The sequence below is a fragment of the Carcharhinus amblyrhynchos genome, chromosome 14 (assembly GCF_965287045.1).
Source record: "Carcharhinus amblyrhynchos chromosome 14, sCarAmb.v2.hapA, whole genome shotgun sequence".
Classification (NCBI taxonomy): Eukaryota; Metazoa; Chordata; class Chondrichthyes; order Carcharhiniformes; family Carcharhinidae; genus Carcharhinus; species Carcharhinus amblyrhynchos.
This window is the reverse complement of record NC_137337.1, coordinates 50,030,714-50,039,332: the sequence shown is the minus strand read 5'-3', so window position 1 is coordinate 50,039,332 and position 8,619 is coordinate 50,030,714. Positions and strand designations below refer to the sequence as shown.

Here is an 8,619-nt window from a genome sequence, read left to right as displayed (position 1 = left end):
CATTAATCCTGTGCCTGTGTGGATTGCTCCCCATGTCTGTGTGGGTTCCCCACATCATTTAAACTGTGATCAGTGCTCCTTCCACTCACATTATCAGCCACTTCAGGTCTTGAACAGCAGGTTAGGTGTAAGGATTCGCATTTTAATCAGTAATCTCTAAACTGTCTGTGCTTTATATGCTCTGTCTGAGGCCAGAACTCTCCATTCACCTGACGAAGAGGGTAACCCCTCGAAAGCTTGTGAGAATATTATCAAATAAATAGGTTGGACTAAAACCTGGTGTTGTCAGACTTTTTACTGGGTTTCCTCCCACAGTGGATTGGATATACTAACTTGCCTTAGTGTCAGGTGATTTACAGGGTAAATACGTACAGCTATGGGGATGAGGCCTGGGTGGGATTGTTCAGTGCATATTCAATGTTCCGAATGGTCTCTTCCTGCACTGTAAGGATTCTATAATTTTACAGCATGTTCTGTTGACTTGATAGCCAATCCACCTCTACTCATTTTTTGTCTCCACCAAAGTTAGATTTCACACCCCTGAGGGCACATTAGTGTTCCGAGTTGTTTTCACGTTCTCTTGCCAGGCTTGATGAACAATGACAAATGTAAATTGCACTTCAATAGAATATTTTGCATAAACCGATTCAGTGCTGCTTATCTGAATACTGTACTGGGAAGTCATGTACACAGGATACAGTTTAGTAAGTAATGAGATCAGTTCTGAGAAGCCTTTCAAGGATTATGACATTTTATTGTTTAAAAAAAAATCTCCTCCCGCTGTGGACACAGGATTTACAAAAGAACATGAGCAATCCCATTGAGGGGCATTCCCTATACACAGTTCCACCTTCCTGACTCTTCCTTCTCCTGTCTATTCTCACAGCAGCCTTTGACCCCCACAGACACCGTAAGTCACTTCCTGCAACGATAGAAAGAAATCATCTGCAGGAAGCAGAGAATCTGAGGAGAACAAAGTAAAATGCATCAAAGCAACAACAGAATATTCAACAATTAAACACTAGAACTAAAGATTCCTCTTCCACTGAAGCATCAGCCTCTTATTTGAGGCAGAAGTGTAAACATTAATTAATGCAATTGCTTCGTATGAAGTGTAACTCCCGTTGGGTTATTTGCTATCAGCACTGTGGAGGATTGAGAGCAGCTTAATTATGATAGAAATGTATTTCAGCTGTTTGTTCAAAGCTGAGTTAATTTAAGATCCCTCCAAACAGTGGCAGCAGGATAATGTTTCTTGGGTGGGACAGGGGTGTGTGTGTGAGGTTTTGGATATCGGTGTGCAAAACTGTACTAAGGTAGGATCAGGGCTGCTGTCTTAAGTGGGGTGGGAAAGGGGTCTCACCCCATCTGTGACCTCTCCCTTGTTACCTGCTGTCTTCTACTAAAGAATAGCTGAGGCGACAATTTGTCACAAAGACATAGGTCAGTTACTAACCAGCTACATGATTACATGTGTGTGGAAAATTCAGCTATGCTACATGGAAGGGTTTCTTTCAAGGAAATTGATTTAAGTAAATAAATGAAAGAATATCTGCAGAAGGAAGCTATTGCTGTGAAGTGCTGGTCCATGGGCATTCAAAGTGCTATGAAGCAGAACAATAGACAGCATGGGGCCCACACACTACCCATCTCACCCACCCATCACACACTGGAGATTTGCATTGGGTGTACTTCATTTGTAATTCCAACAATGTTTTGAATGAATTAATTTGTTTGAGCTGATGAGGTAGTAAATGATCTGGCACTGTAAGTAATTGCTGTGTATAACACAGTTATGTATGTTAGTGACTACCTCCTCACACGCACTGTGTCTGGACGTGGTGCACTTACTTCAAAATCAAAACCTCATTCATTTCTGCAGGGAACGTGGGTGATTCTGACGCAGCCACCTTTCTCCCTATCTCTAGCTGACTCATGAAGCTACAGCAGCCCTTTCCGTGCTTCTGCAATGTTGTTAAGTAGCCTGCTCCAGAATTTTTTCTTAGGAATGATGGAGCTGGAATATATTCAAGTTAGGATGAGAAAATTCAGAGGTGATGGTGTTGCCATGAACTCGCTATCATGCTGAGGTCATAGGAAAAGCAGCAACATAAGCTTGGTAAATTTCAGAGGAATATCCTTTAGTGCATTGTTGCTGACGGAGGGGGTTAGGCATTGACTTCATGGCAGGGATAAATATCATTTAGACAACTATTCTGAGTGGTGTTCAAGAGTCTTATTGGAGAAGTATCCATCTACACAAGTGATGAATATTCAATCACCTTCTTTAACCCATGTAACTGCTGGAGAAGTTTTAAGATGTGTGCCTCACAATGCAGAGTAGCTAACGCCTGCCCTCTTCTTGTCTCCACAATTCTGACAGGTTGGTCCAGCTAAACCTCTGGCCAGCTGTAACCATGATGCAGCAATGCCAGCGTTGGACTGGGATAAGCTCAGTAAGAAATCTCGCAACACCAGGTTAAAGACCAGTAGATTTATTTGGTAGCACAAGCTTTCAGAGTGTTGCTCCTTTTTCAGGTGAGTGAGGAGTTGTGTTCACAAACAGGGCATATATAGACACAAACTCAATTTACAAGGTAATTGTTGGAATGCGAGTCCCTACAGATAATCAAGTTTTAAAGGTACAGACAATGCGAGTGGAGAGAGGGTTAATTAAGCACAAGTTAAAGAGGAGTGTATTAGTAAGAGAGGAGACTTGTGTATTAGTTCTGTAAAACTCTTAACCTGGATATATATTGTATTAATAAGGCTTCTCGGCCTTTTGGCTAAGATCAGGTGTAGTATAGACATGCTGTACTTGGTTGAAGTTATTAGGTTACATTTTAGCTTCATTTGAAGCAATTTTTTAAAGTGGCATCTCAGCCTTTTGGCTAAGATGCAAATGAGATCAAGCTTTGGAGGAGGAGCTATGCCTACTCCAATCAGCTTGGATCATGTAGATCAGGCCCAAGACAGGAGGTGAGAGCCCTGTCTTGTCAGCTTGGATCGGGAATGTCTTAACTTGTTGAGACTCTGAATCGGACTTGATTTGATTGAGTTGGAATAAAAACAAAAAAATCATTCATTGTTAAAGCCACAACAAGCCACCTTTTACTACACAGGTGACGTGGAAAAAATACATCAGTCATTGGGAATCATAGTGCGCAGTTAGAAAGGGAGAAGCATAATCACTGAAGCTAAGAAGGGACAAGTATAAATGCCTGAAAAATGCCTTTTCATCAGGAAGATTGAGCCATTTGACCCAGGAGTTCAGAGTTGGGGCAATATATAAAAGGGGTGGGTTAATTCTTCTTGGTTAATGTGGTCATGGCAGAGGAAAAACAAACTATTCACAGTCTGTGGCCCGCAAACATACAGTCTAGTGAGGAGCCTAACATCACATGATGCTCAAGGTACAAATGCTAGAATTCTACCTCCCCGCCTGCCATGGAATTTTGAGTGGGTGGACAATGGAAATGTCCGTCATCCTCAGGCGGGATTTTCCAGTTTCACTCGAGCGAGGCTGTAAAATCCTGCCTAAAGTCTTTTGATCAGAGAGTGGAAGTGATCAAAGATAATTTGAACCCCCAACCTTCAACCATCATGTTGAGGTATAAATACCATTCTGCTGTCAAGGAACTGGGGGAAGGTTGTCTCTGGGTTCATGGTCAGATTGAGAAGGTTAGCACAACACTGCGATTTTGGGGAGATGTTAAGAGACTGTTTGGTCAGTGGGATCAGAAGACTGACAATACAGAAAAAGCTGCTGGCTGAGACCAAAATCTCTTTGGAAAAGGTCATAGGGATGGCTCAGGAGACTGAATCGCGTGCCCAGTGAGGTGAACCGTTTGTGATGGGAAATGGCTGTTGCAAAGAACAGCCTGAGTGAGGGTGCAGCAGAGGCTGAGGGGGGTAGTACAGCACTGAGGGTGGAAGTTTGTTTCTGGTGCAGGGAAGAGCACTCCCAGGAAACTGGCAGACATTCCTTACATTTATATTTCACAAGAAAGAGTCATTTACTAAAATAGTGCAGAATGCAGGACAGAACACACAAGAAAAAGCAACAACAGGTTAGCACCATTAAAGAGTCTGGCTGAGGAGTCTAACAGGGTATTCAAATCGTATACTTTAAATCAGGCCCAAATCAATAAGGTGCCCCTGTAGAAATTGCCTTGATGGTCAACAGAAGATCTCTTAAAATGGCGGTCAACACAGGAACTGCTGCAACAGTCATAGGGGAACAAACATACTTCCAAAAAAGGAAGAGTTGAGGAATTCAGAAGCCATTTTGTCTATGTTTATAGGAGAGACGCAATAACAGTGGGGTCAGTTATAGTTACAGTATCCTACAGAAACCAAATAGCACAGTTACTTCAACAAAAGCAAAATAGTGTGGATGCTGGAATATGAAAGAAAAACAAATTTCTGATGAAGGGTCATGTAGACTTGAAACATTAGCTGTATTCTCTCTCCAGAGATGCTGTCAGACCTGCTGAGATTTTCCAGCATTTTCTGTTTCTGTTGCAGCACGGTTACTAGTTTCAGTGATTGAGAGTCACAGAACTTGTTTCTGGTTAAAGCACATAAAATTAGACTGGTTAGAGATATTAAATATTCGGGATGTAGGGTTTAAAGCGCTACTGTGCAGATACTGAGGTTTTCCAAAAAGGAACTGAGAAAGGGACTGAAGCCAAAGTTTATTTATACCTGAGGCAACGCCGAAAGGTTTTCTTTCGGGATACTTAGGTGTCAAAATCCCTGTACATTTTCTAAATGGGCTGCACCTATAGTTCCTATTCTGAAGCCAGATCGCACTGTAAGGATGTGTGGGATCATAAATTAACCGTAAGTTGAGGAGCCCAGACAGATAGATACCCCATTCTGAGAATTGGAGATCTTTATGCCAAATTAAACAGGGTGCCTCAGGTACCCCTAGTTAGATCTCAGTCACACCCATCAGCAGCTGGAGTTGGATGAAGATTCCCAGCGGTTAGTTTACCATCAACACCCACAAAGGGTTACACCAGTGCACACATTTTCCCTCTAGAGTCTCATCGGCCTGTGCCATTTTCCAACATACAACGGGAAGTTTATTGCAGGGCATTCCTAAAGTAGTGATGTACCGGGATGATGTTCTAAATACTGGGGAGCTCCCTGAGGAGTACAGGGCCAACTTAGAAAAGGTGTAAGAAGATTTAAGGAAGCGGACATCTGTTTGACATGAGAGAAATGCACTTTCCAGGTGGATGTAGTTACATACCTGGGTTAGAGGGTAGAAGCAAAAGATCTACATCCTGTGAAGGATGAAGTTAAAACCAGAAGGAAAATACCACAGCCAAAAAAATGTATCAGAGTTAAAATTGTTCCTAGGGATGGTGAATTATTACAGCAGATTCTTATAAAACGTGTTTATATTTTAGCTCCACTTTGCCTGCTTTTGAAGAAACATCAGTGATGGAAGTGGGAAGGAAAGCAAAAAGAGGTGTTTCCAAAAGTGAAATAAGCCTTACAGAGTTGACACTGCTTGTACACTTTGATCCACTGGTAGTTACCTGTGATGCATCACCTTATGGAGTGGGAGCAGATTTTTCCCACAAGCTGTCAGACAGAATGGAAAGGCCAATTGCATTTGCACCAAGAATAGTATCAGGCGCTGAGAAAAAGTATACTCAGGTAGACAAAGACAGTCTGACGATAATTCATGTGATAACGAAATTTCATCTACACAATATATATACGGTAGAGATTTCACCATAGTATCAGATCACAAGCCAATGTTGGGTTTATTCTGAGAGGATAAACCAATGCCACCAATTGCCTCTGTGAGGGCACAGACTTGGACTTTATTGCTACCTGCATACAGCTACTCTTTCTAGCATAGGCCAGGAACTCAAATATCAAACATGCATGTACTCAGCCTCTTTCCTCTATTGCAGACAGAGCCGTCACCTGCGGTACCACAAGAAATAGTGTTGGTATTGCACCTGATAGAGACTTTGCCAGTCTCAGCTGCTCATAAAAACTGGGACTGAAAGGGTCTGAGTGTTGTCAGAAGTTAAGAGGATGTTGATGCAAGGTTGGCGATATGATACCTTACCTGCAGTGTAGGATGGTGATAACATGTGAAGATTGTGTGTCATTGTGGGGGTGTTATAGTGCCATCCCAGGGGGCGATGGCTTTTATTACAGGCATTGCATGACATACAGGCCAGACAAAGTAGAATGAAAGCACTACTTTCATTCTGAAATTGCGTTTGTTGGCCAGGAACCGATAAAGGAATGGGAAGAATGGTCATCCAGTGCCCGAGTTGTGAAGCCCAACAGTCATTACCGCCATCGACAAAGATGCATCCATGAGGGTGGCCTGGTCAGCTGTGGTCAAGATTACACGGGATCAAAGAAACACATTTGGCCCGTCGAATCTGTACTGACATCAACCTCACCCAGGCACTATTTTCAAAACCTCACATATTTATTCCACTAATCCCTCTTCCTACACATCCCGGAACACTAAGGGGCAATTTATCACGGCCAATCAATCTAACCCGCACATATTTGGACAGTGAGAGGAAACTGGAGCACCCGGAGGGAACACACGCAGACACGGGGAAAATGTGCAAACAGACAGTGACCCAAGCAGGAAATGGAAGCCTGGTCCCTGGAGCTGTGAGGCAGCAGTGCTAACCACTGTGCCATTATGCCACCCTACATAGACAACACACAGACTTCACAGGGCAGTTCATGGGAAACATGTCCCTCATCCTGGTTAATGCTCATTCTAAATAGCTGGATGTCCAATTGATGAAGTCTACAACAGTCGCAGTCACCATTGACAAGTTCAGGCAGATTTTTGCCATCCATGGCATCCCAGAGCTCTTAATGTCAGACAGTGGCACAGCATTTACAGCAGAGGAGCTTTAAAAATTTGTTAAGTCAAATTTACCATGTTCAGACAGCCCCTTACCACCCAGTTTCCAATGGTTTAGTAGAATGAGTTGTACAAACTTTCAAATCATCTGTGAAAAAGCAAGTTCACAGGTCACTGTCTTTACGTTAGGCAAGTTTCTTGTTGTACAAAACCATGCCAAATATGAGCACAGGAATCACATCAGCTGAATTACTAATGGGACATCGCCATGGACCTGCCTAGATTTAGTATTTTCAGATTTGGTGGGGAGGATGGAGGGCAAACAAGTCCCAGAAAAAAAAGCCACGACCCAAGAAAAAGAAACAGAATTTTCCAGGTTGATGATTTAGTCCTGGGCAGGAATTTTACAGGTGGACTCGCATGAACGGCTGGTAAAATTGTGGAAAGAACTGGACTGGTCTCCCGTGTTGTAGAAGTACAAGGTCATTATGTAAAGGATCATGTGGATTATTTGAGGAAGAGAATTGGACCTGATTCAGGGGATCAACAGGTGTGTCCTGCTGTTGACTCCTGTTTGCCAGTTGCTGATGCAAAGACTCCTGTTGTTAATGTGGAGCTGAGATAATCCACAGTATCCAAAGCCGAGGAGGCAGTAGCTATTGAGGAGGATGGCGACCCGTGATTGAGTTTCCCTTTTGCATCTGCCAGCCTGGATTTTACACTCACTGAACGACCCAGTACCAAGTTGAGATGTCCGTCCAGAGTCCGGAAGTCTCCAAACCAATTGGCTTTGTGAATGAACTTTTTCTCTGAGTGTCTCTGATGTGTCGTTGTGCTTATGTTTAATGATCTTTTTTGTTTCATTCGTAGGTGGTATCAGGAGTTGGGGGGGGAATGAGTGTGGTTGTGTGGCCCCTTTAAGGGGGTGATCAATGAGGGCTGTGCGGGAAGCTGAACCAATCAGTTGCAAATGTCGTGGGTCGGGGAGAAACCTCAGTTGGAGCCAGGGGAGAAGAGAGCAGACATGTATTAGTTCTGTCAGAGCCTTATCTAGTATTTATATTATGTTAATAATAAAGCGCTCACAATGAGTCACCTTCGACATTATTACAGGAATGAATCTGGAAGGACTCAGTCAGTGTAGGAGCTTGTGGACATAGAGTGTACCCAAAAGCAACCAAATCCTGTGCCTAGGGTAAATACATTTTAAATTGTAACTGAGAATACAAGTACAGATTTTGAGAGTTCTGGATGTCTAGATTTCTAAAGAGAGAAATGCTTCTGTCTTCAGGAGTAATTGGGATAAAATTCTGAAGGCTGAAATGAAATCTTGCCACAGGGTGGCAGAAGGTTGCAGTGTGACAATCTGTACTCCCATCCACAAAGTGAAAACTTAACCTTTTTGATTGCAATTGTTTCCAATGGAGCTTGTGAGCCTTTACATTTTACATTGGGGCACTTTATCTCTGGGTTTGATTTTGAAACTTCACAGGAACTGATCAGAAGTTCAGAGAGAGTACTCAGTGGAGGGGCACTTGCAAGTGGCAGTGTTCTCATATCTGCTGCCCATGCCCTAGGCGGTTGAGGTCACACTTTTGCAAGGACTCCTAGAGGATTTGCTGCAGTGCATCTTGTAGATGGTACACACTGTTGTCACTGTGCACTGGTGAAGGAGGGAGTGAATATTGAAGGTGGTGGATGGGGTGCTGTTCTAGTGGCCTACTAATGTCTAGTAGGACATCCTTGCTTTG

General features: G+C 43.1%; 1 non-coding gene across 1 annotated transcript; it reads left to right on the top strand.

Annotated features, from left to right (window-relative positions):
* The first annotated feature begins 2,766 nt into the window (after positions 1-2,766).
* Positions 2,767-2,965, top strand: LOC145352841 (U2 spliceosomal RNA). Its single transcript, XR_013888606.1, has one exon. It is a non-coding gene; the product is annotated as a U2 spliceosomal RNA (small nuclear RNA).
* The last annotated feature ends 5,654 nt before the right edge of the window (positions 2,966-8,619 follow it).